Here is a 23,233-nt window from a genome sequence, read left to right as displayed (position 1 = left end):
TGTGTGAGGGAAACCCCTATATCAGAGGTTAGATCCCCTAAATTGGCCTTACACACATATTCTGCTTGATCTGTCTTCTCTGGGCTATGCTTTTTTCTTTGTTAATTTTCTTCTCTTTTCAAAATTCCTGAAGGAATGTATGCTCATAAAATTCAAATAACATAGAAGAGTCAGAGGTCAATTAGGATGCTTCCCTAACCTCTCTAACTCCTTTTCCAGTCCCTTTCCAGAGGAGACCATTTTCAGCAGTCTGGGGAGCACCTTCAGATGTTTCTTGTCTAAACATTTATTTCTGTCAAGATTTTTAAAAAGTAAAAATGGGAATGTGTGTGCTGTTTTGCAGTTAGCTTTTTTTCCACTTCACAATACCTTTTGTTTATCTTTCTATACCAGTATATTAAAACTGATCTCATTATTGCTGGTGGACATGTGTCGCACTAGACACACATCTGACTTCAGGTCTTGCTCCGTTTGGTATTGTATGATGTGTGGTTAATGGTGTGGACTTTAGACCCATTCAACCTCTGTCCTGAATCCTGGATCCATCACTTATTAGCTGTGTGATCCCGGGAAACTGACTTAATGGCTCCATGCCTCAGTTTCTTCACCTGTAAAGTGGGGTTAATATCGGTAACCTACCTCATAGGATGCTAGGAGGACTAAATGAGTTAACACATGTAATACATTTACAACAGAGCCTGCAACATATGGTATATGAGTGCTAGATGAGGTTTAGCTATTCTTTTCACACCTGGATACTATTTCATAATATATCTAGTCTATTACTTGACATATAAGTTGTTTGTGTTTTTTTTTTTTTTGCTAAAACAAACACTGTTGTGATCAGCATATGCTTACATATCCCTTTGTGCACATGTGGAAGTGTTTCTGTAGAATAAATTTCTTGGAATAGCATTAGTGGGCCTGAAGGTGGGGGATTTTCAGTGGTAACATCAGTTGGTGGGCTCTGCTTGACCATGCTTTTCTTGGTTCACTCATATCAGCTCACCCAGTAGCAGCTGTTGGGCATCCTGCCAGTGTCCTATCCATCACATGGCCAGTGGTTGGCAGAGCTATGTGGCAGTAAGCATTCCTCTTTGTCTTCCCAGGGCCTGGCCCTTCGTCAGTGTTCATTAGACTGGATGGCTTGGCTTCCTGGTGATCTCGATTGAGATTCTGAATTGCTACTTTATGTAAAGCATGGTGCCCAGAGGAGACATGCCCGGGGCCAAGAACCTTGATCAGACCCACATGCCCAGCATAAGGCTGAGGATGAGATTGTACAAGTGGTCAAGAGAATCAACATGGTTTCACCCTTGAATCAGTCCAGGTTCACTAGGGGCTCCATGACATGGCACTTTTTAACTTGGCGATCATGTCTTTGCTGAGTGACATGGGGTAGGTGTGGATTTGATGATTCACATGACGCAGGGATTGAGTGCACCTCCCAAAAAACAGGAAGTGAAATAAAGCAGCACTGTGTATTGCTGCTGTGACATTTCTCTTGATCTTATTAACACAGGAGGGGTTAAGCAATAAATGTGATAATCTCACTTGGGGAATTTGGGGTTGGTTGTTTATCCGATCCTTGAACATTTATTGAACAGTTATTTTGTGTCAGACACGGTTATTGATGTTGGGGGTATGGAACTATGGACTAAGGCATAATTTCAACCTTTGAAAACTCCACAGAAGCTTTAAGAACCTTGAGGAAACTTAAGTTTTCAAGAACAATGGGAGTGAAGATATAATACTGCAGGTGAGGCCTGAGCTCCACCCTGGATGAGGCTGGGAGATGGGTATGCACGGGATTATTGGGGTCCCTTCACACAGAAATGCTCACTGGAGAGGCTTTCCTGTACAAATATTAGAAATGTAAAATTACATGTTAATTTCTTTTTCTGTGCTTAGGAAAGGTGCAGGATATATAATTTAGAAAAATGTAAAGGAAAATTAAAGATCACCTATAACTCTCTCATCCCGATGCAACCATTGTGGAATGTACGTGTATTTATTTCTTTACCATGTTTGTATGTAGGTGCATTTTAAAAGCAAAATTAGGAATCATACTTCATATTCTGCTTTGTGACTTGCTTTGTCACTCAAACTGCATTAGGAGCATTTCACAAATCTTTGAATATTCCTTTATTACATGATATGTAATGGATTATGGTGTTCTGTTATATATTATAGTCGAGTTAGTCAATTAATGATTTGAAAGGGCACACTGGTTAATTATTGTTGTCTTTTCTCCTACGCCTCCTGGTTTTGGCTTTTATTATTTTGTAAAGATGCAGGAGAAATCTTGAGTTCTGAGTGTTTATCCCCATCCTTTGTGAACACTGTTCTCAGGCACACAAAACAACATGGGCCGGGCATGCTGGCGGGCACCTGTAGTCCCAGGTACTCGAGAGGCTGAGGCAAGAGAATCTCTTGAACCTGGGAAGTGGAGGTTGCAGTGAGCCAAGATCGTGCCACTGCACTCCAGCCTGGGTGACAAGAGCAAGACTCCATCTCAAAAAACAAACAAACAAACAAAAACACACACACACAAAAACCCACAACATGATTCCAGTTTCTATGCTCATTTTAGAATCCTGCACCTGACCACCATGCAAAAATTCCTCTGGATAACTTCATCTGGGCCTTCCCTCGGGTGGAACTGGAAGATTGTTTTCCAAACTCCACTCCTTTTCCATTTGTGTTGTCCACTCACCGAGTGCCCCTTTCTCTTTCATTTTTAGACACCTCGGCTGCAGCTGACTCCAGAAGCATATTCCCTCTTTAAGTCTCGGCTCCACAGGTTGCTTCTTCTCCTCATCATTTCTCATTTCTCACTGTGAAAGTCTTTGCTTTCTCTCTTTATGGCTTCCTGACACCTGAAAATAGAGGTAATTTAAATTTGGTAATTATGATGACAACAAAACAACTTATGTTGAAATGCAGAGTTTAAAATGCCAGAGTTTCCTGCTATTGAGATCTCTCTGCCTTCATTCTGTGGATACCGCTGTGGGAGCTTGCCTGAGTCTGCCCCAGATCAGGAGGCCAAGCATGAGACGATGAGAAACAGCTTCTGCACAGAGGTGGTAACTTCTACCTCTTGGGGGATGGGGGCTGGTCAGCCAGAGTTACCACATTCAGGTTCAGCCCCTTCAGACCTTCCTAACCTCCAGGTGGAATCTTTGCCTTCCCCCCTTCTGGACCCTGCACGGGGAGGGTCTCGGGCTGTAGCCACGAGGCGGCATTAGGCAGCTAGAATCACAGAGTGGGGACTAGGGGATGGGGTTTCTTCTCTGACAGTGGTTAGGTGAGTCACCCTCTGTGGGCTGCTCATGGCAGCCTCTTCCTCTATCCTTGAAGCAGGCCTTCCAAAGACTTCACCTGCTCCATTATAAAGGGCTTTGAGTTCTGCAAGAGGCAGCTGTGAATGTATTAGCATCCTGCTTTCTGTATGAACATCCTGCTTTCTGGCACATGGCTAGGCCACCGCTTAAACAACCGGCGCCAATTCACAGTGAAAAAAGATCTGCTCAAAGCTGGTTTCAGAAGGAGGACACGGGAGGCGTATAATATCGAGCCCGTCTCCCGACGGTGCCATCTGTTCTCATTAAGGCAGCCACAGCGCCGAAGGAAGGGCCTCCAGGTGCACACAAGGAAGCCTGCTCGCCTTGTTATTCTCTCAGAGACTTTGCCTTTTGTTTTGTTTAGTTTTGTTTTTGTCTGGCAGGCTCAAAAAGACACTGTTCTACTTTCCGCAGAACAATCACTCTCACACTTTAAGAAATTAAGTCTCTGGGAAAAAAAAAATATTGTTTAAGAGGGCTTGTAATGGCTCCTTGACCACATGCTGTGCCTGCCAATTTATAACAGAGAAATATTACAGAAGTTGGGAGCCAAAGTTGGTGTGCACAGCCATTGCTTAAAGAGGGATGGATGCTTCCTGGGGACAATGATCTTCCCCTGGGGCCCCCAGCATTTATTCAATCTGGAGAGAATTTGTCTGCCAGGCTCCCACTCCTACATCCCAGGAAGAGCTGGGCTCATTCATCATCTTGTGTATTCGGAAAGTGATGATAATTCCTCTGAGAGCCAACTGGGCTCGGGAGAGTGTGATCAAACTTCTGCTGGCAATCAGACTGCCTTTGGGGAGGGGAGTCTCCATTTTGCAGGTATGTCTCTACTGCCAGTCTGCAGGGAAGCCTACCCAGTCAACAATATGTTACCATGAAAATCTCCTTTTGGGGGTATCTTATATCACATTATAGGAAAAGGCAGAGGAAATATCAAAAGCATTTGGCCCCGAATTTAAAATGATCTTTCCGTAAATTTTTTTAGACTTTGTTTTACAAGATTGGTCTGAGGCCTAAAGCATGTCTTCGGGCCTCTTACATACTCATAATATCCTCCTTCTCTCTTGGGGTGTGCTTCCTGCCTGCCCTCAACATCCCTTACCACACTCTTATTCTGTCTTTCCTCACATGCGTGGTTTGTATATTATGTCCTGTCAGTCAATTCCTACTAAAATGTTAGCTGATGTTAGGGTATTCTCTTGGGAAGATAATTGCATTTTAATAGGTGGCTTGAATATAGAAAAGCTTCATCCTAAAGTTGCAAAGCCTCACTGGGGAAAAACAGGCAATTTTGGATAGAGTGAGGGATGAGGGGATGAGAAGGGGGCATGTATGTGAGGTCAGAGGCAGTCTCGCATCTTACTGTGCATCATCCATGGAACTTGCCTTTCTTTTCTCTCTTTTTTTTCTTTGTCCCCGACCTCAGAGTAAATGGCACCTCACACACTCTTGTGGGCCAGAAAGAAAGTCTTTCATAGGCAGATAGGAAATAAGACAGCAGTTTTTCCAAGAGTACTGAAATGCAACAAGTCTACTGGTCTGTTGAGTTAAAAAATGGTGAGTTTGGTTGTTCTTGTTCATCTAGTTCAGCTGATCGGTTCGGTAGAAGCAATAGAGTACTGTACTACAGTACAGTAAAACTGTTGCTTCACAGCAGCCATCCCTAAACTTTTTGGCACCAGGGACTGGTTTCATGGAAGACATTTTTTTTCCACAGAAGGGGTGGGAGACGGTTTTGGGATGAAACTGTTCCACCTCAGATCATCAGCTATTAGCGCATTAGATTCTCATAAGGAGCACACAATCTAAATCCCTCGCATGTGCAGTTCACAATAGGGCTTGCGCCCCTGTGAGAATCTAATGCAGCTGTGGATCCGACAAGAGGCGGAGCTCAGGTGGTAATGCTGCTCACTTCCTGCTGTGGGGCCCCGTTCCTAACCCATACCAGTCTGTGGACCAGGGGCTGGGGACCCCTGATTTACAGCACTAAGTTACCAGTTTCCACGTTGGTGGGATTGGCGGAAACTTTTCAAACTCTGTGTGATGGAGTAACACAGGGTAGAAGGAGTACCCTTGGGAAAAGCCTGGCTGCATCTGCCCCTTTATAAAGGAGACAACTGAAGCTAATTTATTTTTAAAACACAAAATGAAATTTGGTTTGAAATTTGAGGAGGAGATACATTGATGTAGCCTCTGAGAAGGAGTCAAAGACCAATAAAAGGTGGTTGTTTCTGTTCCCAAACCCAGAAGCCAATAGGGGCCACAGAAGGAGCACAGCGCCACGGTGACCATGCGGCAGCACTGTCAGATTTAGCAAGAAGAAATACAGGGTGCCCAGGGAAGTCTGAATTTCTGATGAACACTGAAGACTTTTTTAGTATGTATGATTTTTGGAACATATTTATAGAAAAAAATTATTTATCTGAATTCAAACTGAGTGTCCTATATTTTTATCTGGCAATCTGGTACCATACTGCCCCTTTGTAATTCCTTGTATATGTTGTTAAAGAATAATTTTTTTGAAGGGTAAAATTATAACTTGTATGAATATGAAATGAACATGTGTCAAGGATTTTTTTAGTTCACCGATTAATGAGCGAATCAGTAAGATGTCACAACTGGTTAGAAGAATTCAGAACACACACACACACACACACACAATCAGGAAAGGCTGAACTGAATTTGTTAATAGTTGCAAAACTAGCCAAATTCCCAGGGCAATAATCAGTTGCATTCCACTGGGCAAAATTAATTTGTGTTTCTATGTACAAGAATCATTTGCATTACTCTCAGTTTTCTACAACTTGCAGTAGTTGTAAAATAGGCCAAAGACAATGAACACTACAGAATAACCAGGAAGTGTGTGTTAGAATATCCAGGAATCATTTTTGCCTATTTCAAAGCCTTTCACAATTGAAACATTTGACAGTGTTTTGCTCTCTCCTATCTCGGGCCTTTGCACTTGATGGTTCCTCCACTTTTTTAGTTGTCTTGAACTTACCCTTGACTGTGGGAGATCAGAATATGCCACCCCAAAATATGCCTGTTTGGCATGAGGATTGTTGAGCTGATGGCAAATAAGGAGAAACATATGCAGGAAAGCACCCTGCTCTTTCCCTATTTGCCTAAAATCAGGACATACATTTATGAAGACAAAAGACATCCCACCTCCTCTTGCTCCCCAGGCAAACAGAGATTAACCACTTAAGACAACTTTGGATCCTTACATGCCTGGAGAAAGCACCAGAGGAACCTACATTAACAAGCTTCACCAACTAGCCTTTATCTGCCAATTATTTGCCTTTCCAAAAGTTGCTGCCCCTAAGACTCAAAGTTCTTTTCCTTTGTGTCACAAATCTAAAAACGTACTGTTCCTTGTTGAAGATACTATATAAATTGGTATTCAAAGCCACCTCTTTGAAAGTTTCTTATTCTCTGGGTTTCTCCTATGTATGTATGAAATATACGTACACCAAACAAACATCTGTTTGTTTTTCTCTCGTTAACCTTTTTTTTGGTTTGTTACAGGGGCCTGTTCTAAGAACTTATAAGAGTTAAGAAAAAAAAATTATCTTCAAACATCATTACCTCTGGAAAGCTCTTCCTGACCCACAAACTAGGTTGGGTTCATGTGCTACGAGCTCTCACAGGACCATGTTTCCTTCATTAGGGCATGTATGTGAGTTTATAATTCATCCTCCTTAGTGAGGTTTCTAAGTCCTTGCATGATCTGACCCCTGCACCCATCAGCTTCCCTTTCAATAACTGTGCTCTGGTCATACTTCTCTCCCTTCTGTTCCTCAACCATAACAAATTCTTCCCTGCCTTAAGGACTTTGCACCTGTTGTTCCCTGTGCCTGGAATATTTTTTCTTCTGGTTCTTGCAAGGCATGTTTCTTTTCATCCGTCAGGTCTCAGCTTGAATGTCAGAAAAGCCTCTCCTGATTATCTTATCTAAAGGTGCTCCCTTCTCCACTCCCACTTTCTGTTCTAGTGATTCCTTAGCCTTAGCACAGATAAGAATCACCTGGCAGGCCTGATAAAACACAGGTTGCTGGGGCCCATGGCCAGAGTTTTTGATTCAGCAGGTTCGGAAGCAGCATGAAGGTCTGTGTTTTAACAAGTTCTCAGTTGATGCTGATGCTGCCAGGATGGGCATCACTCTTGGAGTGTTTTCTTTCAACACCTGACATTCTGTTTGTTTTCCCCCTTTGCTGATTTGCTTTCTGTCTCCCATAGAACTCAAAGTTCCACACGAGCAGAGATAGTGATGCTCCTAGTCTCTGATTCATCTACAGTACTAAGAACAGTGCCTTATATAAAAGAAGTTTAATGATTATTTGATGAATGAATGAATGAACCATTTTCTATTTTTTTGTTTTGTATTGTAACAAAGGGTTTGCTTACCAAATTACTGTTGAACTCAGGTGCCGGAACCAAGTTATAGAGATTGGCTTTCATCACTAAGATATATTTGTGGAAGAGGAGTTGTCTTAATTTAATAAACCACAACAATATTTGACCAGTAACTTGAATAAAGACAAGTGCCTACTGTGGCCTGCACTTTCCATTAGCACACCTTCCTACTTAGGGTCAATGTCATTAACCAACAGTTGGTTAGATGACATCAGGGCTTTAGGTGCTATTGACAGGTCTCAAGAAGACATGAGTTTTGCCAAGACTGGTAGCTATGATGAGCATTCAGAAGACATATATGGCAAGTGGGGTGAGGGAAGGGCTTGTGCTTTGGCTTTAAGCATGCCTCGTGGATGAAGCAGCTTGGGTAAAGGAAGGGAGAGAGAGGAAGCAGGGAGAATCCTTCCTCCAAGCTAGGTTATAGGCAGCACTCTCACATCCCTGGTCTTGGCAGGTCCTAACTCCAGGCCTCCTGATGCCCATATTCTGTTCCAAAGACCCCAGTCCAGGCTTTAGGGCATAGCCTCAGGCTCTCCTACCCACTAACCCTCTAGGTTCTGTTTGTTTCCCCCCTTCTACTCTCTTCTATGCCATTCTTCTAGGCTTTTACCTTGCCATGTGACAGGCTTATGTGGTAAACTAATGGGTCCTAATGACTGCCACACACACACACACACACCCCCCCCTATATATAAGGCTGCGTGCGGTGGTTCACGCCTGTAATCCCAGCACTTTGTGAGGCCAAGGCGGGTGGATTGCTTGAGCTCAGGAGCTTGAGACCAGCCTGGGCAACACGGTGAAACCCTATCTCTACAAAAAAGTTCAAAAATTAGCCAGGCATGGCGGCGCTTACATGTAGTCCCAGCTACTCGGGAGTCTGAGGCAGGAGGATTGCTTGAGTCCAGGAGGTCGAGCCTGTAGTGAGCCATGTTCATGGCCTGGGTGACAAAGTGAGACCCTGTCTCAAAAAAATATTTATATATCCATATGTATCTCCTTGTCGGGTGTGTGTGTAGTGAGACACAATATGGCATAGTGCCTAAAAGCATATACTCTGAAGCCAATCCTATGTTTGAATCTTTTTTCTGCTAAATACTGTGTGTCCCTGAGAAAGATGCTTACCCATTCTGTTCTTCATATTATGGGGTTAACAATAGCACTAAATCATAGGGTTGTTGTAGATATAAAAGCGATAATAATTGTAAAGGGTTTAGTTCCTGTGCCTTGTGGCTACCAGGATAATAGGCCTAATAGACAGCCCCCTATGGAAACAGCTTTCCATTTTAACAAGGGACTTTGGTAAACACATGCGCTGAGTACAACACTCTTGGCAGATCAGATATTTGATGGCATTCAGATGACAGCATGTGAGCAGATGCCCATTCTGTCTGGGTGTTAGGGGACAGAGCACTAGGTGACTTGGCGGCTGTCTCTGGTCTTAAAAATTGCTCAGACCCTGGCAATTGAGGATAAGACAGTAATAGCAATGTTGTATTCAGGAGCGTTGCTTTAAATAATCCTTCTCCCTAATAGCTTTGCCCCTGGCGTGTGACAGGTGTTTACATTATTAAGTAAAAGCATTTAAACAGTGACCTCCGTGGTATAAGGGTGAAGGAGATTAAAATCCAAGCAGTGCTCCAGCTATTTAAATCAATGAGACTTGTCAGATCTGTAACACATGAGCTACTTAGAGGGCGCAGGCACCTATTGTTTTGGAGCTTCGACTAATATCTCAATATGCTCCCTCCCTGCAAGTCTGGCCAGGCCCTGGGATGCTCATTAAAGGCTGGTCTGACCACGGCCTCTTTCCCTGTGGAAGCAGCATTAACTAACTCTTGGCTAAATGCGTGGCAAATAGTTATACTATTAGGGAGGATCAGAGCTTGAGCTGATTCCTGCTTAGAGAAATGACCTTGCACGGAATTCCAGTGGTTAAATTCCTTAGCTAACCAGAAGCATTGCCCCCCTCTTCCGCTAGGGGGGGGTGCTAAACCAGGCTGCTTGGCTTTGCCCACAGCCATCCTTTCTTGAGTTGTGTTTTCCCAGTCTTTAGCTATGACATTGACAACTTCAGGTCCACCTGCAGCATTGAGGAACCAAGTTTCGGAAACTTAAATCTCTCTCTTTTTTAAAGCTTCATGCTCTCATCATGAACAAGAAAGTTCTCTCTTCCTTAGTAATCAAACTTGGATCCTTCATTTGTGTCAACGGAAGGGAAGTCTCCATGTAAGAAGAGCAGCTGGACCTTAAAGATCCAACTCTTATTCCTCAATATTCCTCAAGATTTATTGTCCCCTTGGAGGTCTCTAGCTAATTTCTGCAGGTCTTACAAGGCTGGCTTCAGAGGGCGCTGATTCATTATTAATTCTCCAGTTCTAAGCAGGCGAGCAGGGTGGGGGACACTTGAACCTTCTTTTAATTCCTTGGATTCACAGCTGAGCCAGGCTGGCCACAAAGGGAACTGCACACAGGTAGGGTTACAAGGCAAAGTTTACTTTTCTTCAATTTATAGCCCCATATGTCTGCCTGTCTGATTCATGGAATGTTGCCAGGTGGAGGGTTCCTGATGCCAAGAGACCGCTTAAGCCTCATCTGTGGAAGTGCTGGTTCAGCAGAGGGTGAAGCACTTTCTTCCTGGGTGGTCTCAAGGTCTCTTTTCCTAGTGATTGACTTTGGGAAGTTCTTCCTGTCACAGGAAAGCCCTACTTCTATCCATAGCAGCAGGTGAGGCCACAGCCTTTAGTCTCTACATGACTTCTTTGTCAAAATGCAACATCAAAGAGTTCACAAGGAAAAGAGACCCATGCAAATAATCCCTGGCTGCTCACAGTGTCAGGACCAGCAGCACAAGTATCACCTGGGAGCCTATTAGAAATGCAGAATCTCAGGTCCCCAGCCCTGCTGAAACAGAATCTGCATTTTAACAAGCTGCCCAGATAGTTTGTGTGCATGCTGCAGCTTGGGAAATAGTGACAGAGCAGAGAGACAGCCTTTTGTATACACTGTCTCTTTCCACCACAAGAAACAACTGCATTAAAGCTTGGTTCAAGGAAAAGTCCTGTGATGTCCCTGTCCTTTGGAGCTGAGGAATTAACATGGGCTCTGTGGGGTTTTTCTGGAGGATGGCAGAATTGTTGGGGATGCTTGAATTTCTGAAAATGTTTGAAGGGAGAAGGAATGTAACGAACCTTCTGCTCAGAGCAAAGCAATGAGACCGTATCATGGGTTGGAGACTACTGCACAAGTTACTTTGCTTATTTCTATAATTGTGGTCAGTACCTCTGCCATCTGCCATCTTCCTACAGCAGTGTGTAGGCCTCTAGGAGGCCTGGAGCAAGATCAGCACCCAGGTGGAGGCCTCTTGGCCTCTTGTCCAAAGGACACTTGTCCAAAGAAAAAACCCTGTCAAAATGCAGGGGACTCCCAGACAATGCAACGTTCATTCAGGTCAATCAATTCTGTCAAAAGTTCATTCAATGAAATTAGTACGAAGTGGGTACTCAACTGCTTAGCCAGTTTAGTCTCCACAGCAACTCTGAGGCCACAGGTAAATACAGTCTCAGGCATGGAAGAAAATCTGGTGTTTATTCAGAGAGGCAGTAGATATCCCTCTGTCCCTGACCTGCTAGCTGTGTGACCCAAGGCAAGTTACTTATCTTCCCCAACCAGTAGCTTCTCCATTTTAAAATGGGTTATCAGAAGGTACTGATCTTCTGGGTGTGTTGTAAATGCTAAGCTTACTATTCATTCTAGGCCAGGCATGGTGGCTCATGCCTGTAATTCCAGCACATTGGGAGGCCCAAGCAAGGGGATTGCTTGAGCCCAGGAGTTTGAGACCAGCCTAGGAAACATAGTGAGACCCAGTCCTAGCAAAAAATAAAAAAAAAAGTTAGCTGAGTGTGGTGGTGCATGCTTGTAGTCCCCGCTACTCAGGAGGATGAAGTAGGAGAATCACTTGAGCCCAGGAGCTCAAGGCTGCAGTAAGCTATGATTGTGCCATTACACTCCAGCCTGGGTGACAGAGCAAGACTCTGTTTAAAAAAAAAAAAAAAAGCACCCTGTAATGCTATTACTCACACTTAAAGTCTTCACTATAGGAGGTAAGAATGATATTTCAGGAGTGTAAGGAATCTTGATGTCACCTTATGGAAAGGGGATGAAAAAGAAGATGAAAAAGGCTTGTTTTCATTTTGCCAGAGTCATGGATTCCAGTTCCAGGTCTGTTTTGCATCACCATAGTCCCAACCAAGTGTAACATCCAGAGCCCAGGAAGAATTCTGGATGAAATATCAGCCAGGAGCAGGACTGTGACAGCTGTAGGTCACTTGGGCCATAAAGTTAGTTAATGGGGAAGACAGATGAATGAGTGTATTGTGGCAACATATCAGAAGGTCTGAGGCATAAATAGTGTTGGAAAATAATAAGACAGTTGGTTCTTGAGGATCAACATTGCAGGGAAGGAGAAATGCACAGCAAAAGACCATATTGTGTTTTTGGATTGTGGCCGGGGATGCACATTCACTCTGCCCCTCTCCTCTTCAACCCCACTCTCCACATCCCGTGACCTGGTGGGATGCCAGTGGTCATGAGATCCTATCACATGCATGAGTTTCAAGAGTCACTAACAAGCTTGTAAAGAACAGGTGCTTTCTAAAGAATATTCACTCTTGCAGCTGTATTCCTAGGGCTTAAATAGCACACTGTTTTCCACTGACAAATGATTTCGGGTAGGGAGATCTCATGAACTTGTACTAATGGCAGACACATTTGAATTTCTTTTTTATTCTGAAAGCTAACTGCTGAAAGCAAATGTGAAAAAAAAAATTATCTCCCTCTGTTTTATCTCTGGGAGAAGATGAAAATACGAGATGTTTTAATTTGGCAGTGATCTGGGCGCCTTCCGCTGGCCTGTTTTCCTTTTGCGAAGAGCTCCCACTTTCGGGACTGCCGTTTCTTTGATCTTATATTCTCTCTGTGTTCAGGTACCCCTTTGTGCCTACCTGAATCGTGTGTAACAAATCATCTTAATTACTTCAGGCCTGGCTTCCTCCTCCAGTTCTCATTTTCTGAAATTCCTGCGATGGTTACCAAATAAATCAGTGTGGGGCTCCAGCCCTTGGAAACAGCACGGAGGCACCAGCAGCAGCCAGAGGAATTTCAAAGTTAGTTAAAAGGCACAGGAGGAGTGAGGGAATTGATTGAGAACCTCCCTACCCACCCTGATTTTCAGCCTGGAGAGTTAGTGCTGCCTGTACTCCAATTCCATGTGCTTTGCAGGGCTCAGCCCTCACATTTTTCCCCGTAGAAGAGAGAATAATTAATGCCGTGACTCCTTGGCGTGGTAGCTAGAGCCCTGCTGTCATCAGCAGTGCCCCAAACGCAGTAGGAACACGTACCGTATTTCAAAGCCCAGGCAGGCAGAGAAGGGGGCAGGAACTGGTGGCGCGCTGTGACCTGCGGGAGCTCCCCGGCGCAGCCAGTAGGAGGCCCAAGCTAGGCGGAGAGAGGGTCGTGGGGAAGCGGGCCGCTCCCGGGACTCGTCACTGGGTTGGAGCTGGCCCGCTTGAGTGGTTCCAGTTCCAGGAAGGCCGGGTGGCGTGGGGCTGTGTGTTAAGTGGCCGTTTGTAAGAAGAACCCTCTGGCGGAGAGGTGCCGAGACAGGCTGGGCTGTGATCCTGCACGCCCGGCGGCCTAAGGGGAGGTAATTGGGAACCGCGAGCTGACACTGCGGAAAATAAAATGTAAGCCGCGCAGCCGCATCAACGCCTTCCTGACAGCGATGTCTGTTAGTCCACGGCGTCCCCTCCTAACGGGAGCTGCGAAGGACCCATTCCGGAGGCATTTCACGAGGCCCCGTAACACCTGGGCGAGTGAGCTGCTGAGAATTGCATGGCTCCTTCTGGGGCCAGGCGGTCCTAGGAGAGCCGGCTGGGAGGCCGATTGCTTGGACGTCCCCCGCCCGCCCCCCCAACTCTGCGTGCGGCGACGTTGGGAGGTCCCGTTAGAAGCTCCTTGGGCGGGATCTGTCCACCATGCTGCGGCGTGGAGTGGGGGAGGTTTCGGTCTCTGCCAAGGGAAGGTGCTGTTGAGTGCATCGCCGTGAACACGACGCAGCACATCCTACGGCCCCTGTGGATATGTGGATGCTGTGGGGGCCTGTTGGGTCCGATAGAAATTTCAAAATCAAAAATTTTCACCATCCTCGTTGGGTGATGGTTTGTAGAATATTTTTGAGGGAGTCTTGTTTGAGGCGGACAGACTAACTCACCTGGTACACTCTTTTTCGAGAACATGGTGATAAAATAGGTTGGCTCTAAAGAGAAGGTGTCATTCCTCCACTCCCTTTCCCAAGAGGGCTTCGAGGGACACCCAAGTGACCAGGATGTGGCTTCTCCTGTGACAGCCATCTGAGAACGTTGTTCTCTGTTCTTTACTTGCTTCTAGTCAGAAAACATGGCCTGTGTTAGGCGCCCTAGGGGATAAAGTGAATTAGACCTGGACCTGACTCCAGTTTTTTCTTTTAAAACTCACTCGTTTTTTCTTAAAAAAAAAAACTCCCCAGGTGTTTCTAATGTACAGCTGTTTTTTGTTGGGAATTACTACATTAAATTACCTCGAAGACTCTTCTCATTTCAGATATTTTTTGGTTTCCTAATTGTTTTTCTAAAATTTTTAATTATTTTTATTTTTATTTTTTATTTTTTTGTAGAGGTGAGGCCTCCCTATGTCGCCCAGGCTAGTCTCAAACTCCTGGGCTTAAGCTATCCTGCCACTTCAGCTTCCCAAAGTGTTGGGATTACAGGCCCGAGTCACTGTGCCTAGCTTCCCCTAGTTCTTGAGCTCTTCTGGGGCCACTAGATTCTCTTTCACCAGCATGAAGTAGGATCGTTTTAGTTAGGGTCAAATTATAACCTTAAATCCCAAGTGACACTGTTCTTTTGTGACCACTAACCCCTCAAAAGATTTTTTTTTTTCTGATTTCAAAACTTCTCCTAAATCATCCTGCAAATTTTACTGAACCTCTACTGCATGCCAGAGGCCCCATTCTAGGCATTGGGGAAAAATACAATGGTGCAGACAAGGAGCCTGTTCTCATGGAGCTTACATTCTAGAATCCGATGCAGATCATTATGAATTTCCCCTTTATTTTGTTTTAGTCTCTTTCTTAAACTTTCAACTGTATTCTTCTGGTTACTCATTCCCAGTTCATCCTAGGGCAGAAACATAAATTAAGTCCACTTTTATACTTGGTATTACGCACTGAATGTTTTTGTCCCTTTCAAATTCATATGTTGAAATCGAATCCCTAATGTGATGGTATTTGGAGGTGAGGCCTTTGGGAGGTAATTAGGTCATGAGGAAAGAACCCTCATGAATGGGATTAGTGCCTTTTAGAAAGAGGCAGGAGAGCTAGCTCATCTGCTTGCCACCTTGGGAGGATACAACACGAAGTTGGCAGTTTGCAACCTGGAAGAGAGTCCTCGCCAGCACCTGACCATGCTGGCACCCTGATCTCTGACTTTCAGCCTCCAGAATTATGGGAAATTTCTGTTATTTATAAGTCACCCAGTCTATACTACTTTGTTATAGTGGCTGGAACTAAGACACTTGTTCATCCTTCATCTGTAGGAAAATGCTAAATCAGATAATGACAACCACTGTGAACTATATTATCTCTAGGGTATTATGGGGTCTCCAGGGCAGGTGAGAGAAATATCTTTTTATAACTAAAAATGTTGAGCACTCTAACCATTTGGATGCATATTTTTTACTCTCTGTATTTAAAAGTTAAGTCTCATTTTCTACTTGTAGTTGACATCTGTTGTTATCATTTACTGCTCTGTTACATGCTGGGAGGATACATTCCCTAGTCTTCCATTTTTGTGAGTAGGGACTTTTTCAGAAAACACTCCTAGCTTCTTGGTTCCCTGTATCCCCCTTTTCCCTTCCCCTCAAGGGAGGAGGAGTGAGCTACCTGATGGGTGAGTTTGAGTGCAGTGGCTGAGCATGTGACTCTCAGCCCCTTTCTATTTTCTCTTTGTCACCTACAAGTGTGCAAAGCTCTTCCATATCATACATGACAGGAGCAGGCCCCCATGGGAGACTGCATGTCCGTGATGGGGGCAGGCCCATCTAATTCAGGAATTAGCAAGCTCATTTGGTTAACAGACCTAAAGCCATGTTGTAAGGCTGACATTTTAAGGCTTTTCTACTTGGCTTCTGGGTGTTTCTCTCAACTGGCTCCAAACTAAGGTGGGGCATTGAGCTTCCTCAAACCCCAACAGTACCCATATCTCAATTCCCTAGAGAACCACCTTCTCCAGCTCATAGTAAGTTTGAATTAAGTGAAACTGACTCTACACATGAGACCCACAATTAGCTCCCCTTGGCTACAAGATTTGTTTAAGGATGAACATAGGGCCCAGTCAGATCTAATGAATCACAGTGATGTTTTTCTTGTTGAGGAACTCTTAATTTTATCTGCTGGACCTAAAGGAGGGTGTAGGGATTACAGCCATTGCTGCCATCCCATTACAACATGAAGCCAAGAGACGTAGAAAAATGCTCCTGATGCCATTGGTTGAGTTCAGGATTCAGCCACATCTGAAATGTATTCTACCCCTGGACTTTTCATCTTAAGTGAAACAATAAGTTCCCTTTGTGCTTAAGCTAGTTTGGGTCAGTTTCCTACTGCTTGCAATGGTAAATGGATCATTCTTTATATTATTTTCACATTGTTAGTTTTAATTGATTTTAGATCACCACAGATCACCTCAATTACTCACGTTAGATCCCAGGAGCTAGAAGCAATTTTAGAAAGTGTTAATAGCAGGAGGATACTTAGGTTTTAATGTTGAGATGTTAATTATTTTAGGCACCTTGTATTACCTATTTACTTTGTCTATCTATTTGTTATTTTTTGGTAAACAAATCTGATGGGGTACTTGACTATAGTAAGTCTTTAATCAAACTTTAACAATGCAATCAGTTCATTTTTTCCTTTTGATTAACTGGACAAGAGCAACTCTTGTTCTTTAAAGTCATAATGATCTTTATAAATATCCTCAAGGAAACAACAAACTCTTGAGGAAAGTTATTTCAGTCACATCCCAACATAAAAGACTGGAAATTTTTTACCAAGAATTCTGGTAGAGGTGGAATATAACCAGGAGGGTGTTGAGGTTTGGATGGACAACGAGAAGAGAGAAGGGCCTTCTGGAAATCGGGAAGAAAATCAGTGGAGTCAAGAGTGAGGCACATTCATAGCTGCTGAGGTGGAGATGGCAAGCTGTCCAAAAAAAAAAAAATGTGAGCTTTCCCTTTCGTTTTTTATAGAATTGCTGCTGGGAGTGGCTGCTCATCCAGGGACTATATTTTTCAACACTCTTTGCATCTAGATATGGTCATGTGACTTGTTCTCACCAGTGAAATGTGAGTGGAACTTACTTCTATGCCAAGGCTTTTAAAAAGCAGCCTAATTTCCTGGTACGTTTCCTCCTTTCATCCCTACATCGTCCTTCTAGTGGTTAGTAGGGGCATAAACTCAAAGAAGCTTGGCTTTCTGAATCACTGAATGAGAGAAAACTTGCTTTGATTTTTTCTTTTTTTTCAAGAGACAGGGTCTTGCTGTGTCACCCAGGTTGGAATGCAGTGGAGTGACCATAGCTTACTGCAGCCTCGTACTCCTGGGCTCAAGTGATCCTTCTGCCTAGGCCTCCCAAAGGTGCTAGGATTACAGGCATGAGCCATCACACCCAGACTGGACTATTTTGTGAAAGGGAAATAAAGTTCTATTGTGTTTGGCCACTTATTAGGCTGTTCTTGCATTGCCATAAAGAGATACCTGAGACTGGGTAATTTATAAGAAAAGAGATTTAATTGGCTCATGGTTCTGCAGGCTGTACAGGAAGCATGACACTGGCATCTGCTTCTGGGGAGGCCTCAGGAAGCTTTTCCTTGTAGCAACAGGTGAAGCAGGAGTAGCACTTCACATAGAGAAAGCAGGAGCAAGCCAGAAAGAGAGAGAGGTAGGGGAGATGCAACACACTTATATTAAACAACCAGATCTCTTGAGAACTCACTCACTATCACACGGACAGCACTAAGCCATAAGGGATCCATCCCCGTGATCCAAACACCTCCCACCAGGCCCCAACGCTAGCATTGGGGATTACATTTCAACATGAGATTTGGGCAGGGACAAATATCCAAACAATATCAGCCAGTGTGCATTTACAGATATATTTGATACAAAAAGATCTCAGTGATTCTCAAAGTGTGGTTTCCAGACCAGGAACATCAGCCTTGCTGGAGACTTGTTAGACATGAAAATTCTCAGGCCCCACTCTTGACCTACTGAATCAGAATCTCGGATCCAGAGATCTGTGTATCTGACAAGCCCTCCAGGTGGTCCTAATGCACACTCAAGTTTGAGGACCACTGCCTTGTGCTGTCCCTACCAACTTCATTGCCACTCTAACTGATCAGTAGACATGGGTTGTTTCTCCTCAGCTTTGCCTTTTCTTGAGTAAACTCTCAAAGTGTCTTAAGTTTCTGAGCTTCATTAGCAGTGGTGCTGAAAGTTAAGGATAATGTTGAAAAATCTTGTGCATGAGGGAAGACATTTGATGAGTTTGAAGTTCTGATGAATTTTGAGAAAAAGAAACATCCTGAAAGCTTAAGATAGCTTAAAAACAACTTTTGTTCAGTTCTAAACATTAGCACTTTTTATAAAAGGGCATATATCCTACCTAGAACAGGGGTCACAACCCAGATGCCCCCCAGGTAATCTAATCCAGGGGAGTGGGCTGAGTGGAGAGCAGCAAACAGTATGAAGCAACAGCTGATTGTTAAGAATGTGGGCCCAGTGACTTCAGGTCTAAACATTATTAAAAAGAACTGCAGATTTGCATTTTCATTTTACATCTTCTGGTTTGTAAATGTTAACTCACATTATAACAAATCCAAATCCAAGAAACAAAACCAAAAATTTTGTGAGGATCAAACATGCCTGAGTGTTTAATTTGGCCCCTGGGCTGCCAGTTTTACAACCTTTGTCTGGAATTACCAGGGAAGCAGTCAGGTTGCTAATGTCTCCTCTTACTCATTAGGAGGCAAAATAACTTTTACACAATGATGAGTTTCAAAAGAGAGACGAATAAGAGCTGTACAAAGTAGTTGCCAAGGTAACATCTTGCTGATCAGAAAGGGGCGACAATTGGGTTTTATGTAGACGCAGTGAGAGAATGAAACATAATCTTGCTCTGTCTTCTTTCTGTTTAAGATCAGTGTGGAAATAGATGTGGACGCTGTGCTGCTGCCTGAGATTAGCAGGAAGCAATTCTTTTCCCATTTGGAGAGACCCCGGTGAGACCTGATCAACTAGCAACATGCGGAAGTCACACCATTAAATCTTCCAATTTACTAGCAGCAAATCAATGAACTCTGATAGCTGCTGCCCTAAGCTAGCATCCAGGGAACTGTGGACAAGCTATTTGATACCTGAATTTTAGTGAAGGAAAGTTAAATTTTTTCTTAAAGCAGGGCGGGAGTGGGGTTGTTTGGGGCAGATTATATTAAGCAGTGAGAGAAGACAGATGGAGTTTTGTAGAAAGAGAGCTGGTTGTTTTAAATTGTATCTTAAATTTATTGTAGAGCTATTGGTAATTAGTGTTTTGTTGTTGTGTGTTTATACCAACCAATTAATGAGAAAGGCTTTTATTTTTATTTCATCAATTGGAGCTGAACTTTATTTTTTATTATAAATATAAGGCATTATTCTAGGGCCTGGCAAACATAGGGCCTGGCAAACATAGGCAGCCCCTTTTTTTTCTGAGGAAGATTATACCTTGGTATGTTTTCACCACTGTGAGATAAAAATTTGAGAACAGTGAGAGACAGATGCTTGCCTGAGGAGTTTTATTTTCCCTTTAATCCTTATCAAATATCCAGATATTACCTATATTGCCTTGATCTGCTGTTTGAAGGTGGGTGTCTTTGATTGTTTGAAGAGTTCTGGGCACTAGAGGTGCTTATGTTGTGATGGGAGCAAATAACAAGGTGTTGCCCATGACATGGTCAAGCCTCTTCTTCAATTAGCCACCTATCTTGGACATGTTTTCATAGAGATATATCTCATCCCTTTTAATAACTGCAGAATCTTGGACATTTAGAGGTCTCCAAATATTGGTTGTCATTTATGGTGTATCGTGTTTTTGTTATTATGATAACGTTGCAATAAATATCCTAGCAACCTATTTTTGCTTACAAGTAGAGTATTTTTGAAGAATAAATTCCTTCATGTGAAATTGACGGGTCAAAATATAAAAGGATTAAAGTTTCAGTAGTTAGTTAATTGCCTTACAATGGAATTACAACAATTTTTACTTCCACTAGTAATTCATGAACTCTGCCTTACTATATAATATTTCTAATCTTTCCCAATCTGATATGGAGAAATACGTTTTATTATTCTATTTTTTTTTCACTAAAAGAGATACTTTGAACACCCCTCCATATGTTTCAAAAACACTTGTAGACCAGGTGTGGTGGCTCACTCCTGTAATTCCAGCACTTTGGGAAGTGAGAAGATTGCTTGAGCCCAGGAGTTCGAGACCAACTTAGGCAACCAATCTAGACAAGGGAGACCTTGTCTCTATGAAAAAATGAAAACATTAACTGGGCATGGTGGTGTGTGCTGTGGTGCTAGCTGCTCAGGAGGCTGAAGATGGGAGGACTGCTTGAGCCTGGGAAGTTGAGGCTGCAGTGAGCTGTGTGATGGCACCACTGCACTCCAGCCTGGGCAACAGAGTGAGACCCTGTCTCAAAACAAAACAAAACAAAACAATACAAAACAAAACTTTTTTTTTTGAGTGAATGTTTCTTTATAGATTTCAATTTCTAAAAATTGTTGGCACTTTTTTTGATTGACTGAAGAGCTCATTATATATTAAGCAATTTAGACTTTTTTTTTTTTTTTGAGACAGAGTCTCGCTCTGTCGCCCGGGCTGGAGTGCATTGGTGCGATCTGGGCTCACTGCAACCTCTGTCTCCTGGGTTCAAGCAATTCTCTCCCCTCAGCCTCCTGAGTACCTGGGATTGCAGGCACCCACCATCATGCCCGGCTAATTTTTGTATTTTTGTAGAGATGGGGTTTTACCATGTTGTTCAGGCTGGTCTTGAACTTCTGATCTCAGATGATCTACCCGCCACGGCTTCCCAAAGTGCTGGGATTACAGGTGTGAGCCGCCGCGGTTGGCCCAATTTAGCCTTTTTAAACCAACTTTTGAAGGTTGGTTTAAAAAAAATAAATGACTGGATCATGTTCTAACTACTCATAGTCTCAGCCAAACACAATTGCGGAAGGCCTAGCCAAAGGCTCTTTGCTCAGTGAAAGTTCCATGAATCTCAGGCACAGAGGATAGTCTGGAAAGACCTAACCTGTACATGCAAATCTATTAAGAAAGATGAAATCTTAGGCTTATATGGAGCTAAATAATTGCATGTTTAATGCAATGCCAGGGTACAGGTAATGGTGATTGGAGTTGGAGGGGTGATGTGTGTGGTGGGTGAGGAAGTCAGGGCTGAGTCCTAGGTGAGATCAATAAGAGTGATGTGTATTTATGCATCTGAGAGCTGGAATGCTCATGACAGGATTTATTTTCATTCTCTTTCAAGGAGAGCCATGCTGCCTTGCTGCTTCTTGCTCGTGTACACAGAGCACTCGGTGTCTTGCGAATCCCCTTTGACGCCAGTGCCTTTCCAGGCCAGTGCTTTGCTTGTGCTCAGAGGATGCATGCTCAGGCCCTACCAGACTATCTTAGGGATGAGAGGCAAATTTTCTTTCCAATGCTCTGTGTGGGCCCCCCATGGCATTTTCTGTCATTTTGGGTTCCATCCCTGCCTAAAGCTTCCCATTAAAGCTAATGGCCATTGGAGTTAACCCGAATTTTCTCCTTTGGTGTTTATAAAAAGCAACACTGAAAAACCTTGAAATTAACTAACAATAAAAAAACCATTGATCGGTTCTTTCCTGGAGATGGTTCTTTCTTCTCAAATAGGCCACTTTGCAGACTGGAAATCACCCCAATCCTCAAATAGCCTAATATTTTTCACATGTGATTCCAGCAAATTGCTGTTTGTGTAACACCTTGGTGGGGACTCAGTTAAGAGCTAGATTTGTTAGTGTATTTACCGACATTTTCACATGATGTTTTGAGCTGCCTGAATAATTGTAATATTCGCCAGAAAAAAATCAAAGTAATGAAAGGTGCCTACAATTATTCATATCTCAACATTGTAAGCCTTAATTTCCTGCCTGAAGTGTGGTAAATTACTCATTTTTAAAGTCATCTCTAGCCACTGAGAGTTTATGGTGATGTATATAGATGTTTTGTAGATTCCAAAAAAAATCAATGACTATGAATATCACAGACTGTCAAAACAGCTGGTGTGATTATAAAATAATGAGATCAACTAAAGACATCAGCTCTCAGACATCCAAATTGTAAGAGGAAAATGAAGACAAGGAAGGGGAAAGTGAATTGCTTAATGTCTTGTGGGTACCAAATAATAGAGTCAGTATCTGCCCCCGCCATGCTGAAGATTTTGCACTGTTACTTACACACATTCATTCCCCTTTTTGCAGGCTTTGTCGGGCCAGGAGATGGTTTTGCAGCAGCAGAAGACTATGAACTGGGCTTTGGGAGATAGGATCTCTGGTTGTATTCTGGCTATCCACACTCTGAAAGAGGACCATGACAGGTATTGTCATTATTGGTGGCTAAGTTTCTAGGTTAGCCAACCTATGGCAGGTTGGGAAGACTTTATAATGTGAATAAACAGAAGAAAGTTTACTTGATCAAAAAAGATTTTTTCTCCTGGTGGAAACTGCAATTATTAGGGCAACTCTTTAAGTGTCCGTCAATATTAGGATGCATTTTAACAGGTTAAGTACTCTTCTAACTGGGATGAATAGGGCATTGACAGGAAAATTAACATACAAGTTCTTATATCCTCCTTCCCTTATATCTGGTCACATAACCTAATGTGAATTTTTTATGCCTTTAAGTGCTGATGTTATGGAAAAACCTTCTAAAACTGGATAAATATCATTTTCCAAGACTCAAATCAAATATCACATCTTTCTCTGATTTTCTTGATCGTTCCTGCCAAAAAGAAATAGCACCGTATATACATTAGTATAATCCATTTGTAATTAACATAAAATTTCTCATTTCACAGAGAATTTGAGTATCCTACCAATATACCTACAAAAGGATGAAAGAAGATTTGGAGTCAAGGGAAAACAAGGGCAATAAAATAGATGCTTACCACCTACTCTCATACAGTTGCTAGAAGAGGACTGCACATTTGGTTCTAAGTTTCTGGAAGACAAAGCAAAAATAGAAACACAACTCATTATAAAATTTTGGTGCATCCATAAAATAAAAACAAATGACCTGTTT

The 23,233-nt window shown here is 43.0% G+C and overlaps 2 long non-coding RNA genes across 2 annotated transcripts in view; one reads left to right on the top strand and one right to left on the bottom strand.

Annotated features, from left to right (window-relative positions):
• LOC129034881 (uncharacterized) overlaps positions 1–13,733 on the bottom strand; it is a 19,694-nt gene extending 5,961 nt beyond the window's left edge. The window contains exons 1-2 of the long non-coding RNA XR_008502044.1: positions 13,163–13,733; positions 2,717–2,879 (exon numbers count right to left, since the gene is read on the bottom strand). This is a non-coding gene — a long non-coding RNA (uncharacterized LOC129034881). The remainder of the gene's footprint in view (positions 1–2,716; positions 2,880–13,162) is intronic.
• On the top strand, positions 13,342–23,233 carry LOC129034880 (uncharacterized). The gene is made up of 4 exons (XR_008502043.1): positions 13,342–13,507; positions 19,051–19,133; positions 22,414–22,529; positions 23,010–23,233. It is a non-coding gene; the product is annotated as an uncharacterized LOC129034880 (long non-coding RNA).

The sequence above is a fragment of the Pongo pygmaeus genome, chromosome 3 (genome assembly GCF_028885625.2).
Source record: "Pongo pygmaeus isolate AG05252 chromosome 3, NHGRI_mPonPyg2-v2.0_pri, whole genome shotgun sequence".
Lineage (NCBI taxonomy): Eukaryota > Metazoa > Chordata > Mammalia > Primates > Hominidae > Pongo > Pongo pygmaeus.
This window is presented reverse-complemented; position numbering and strand designations above follow the sequence as displayed.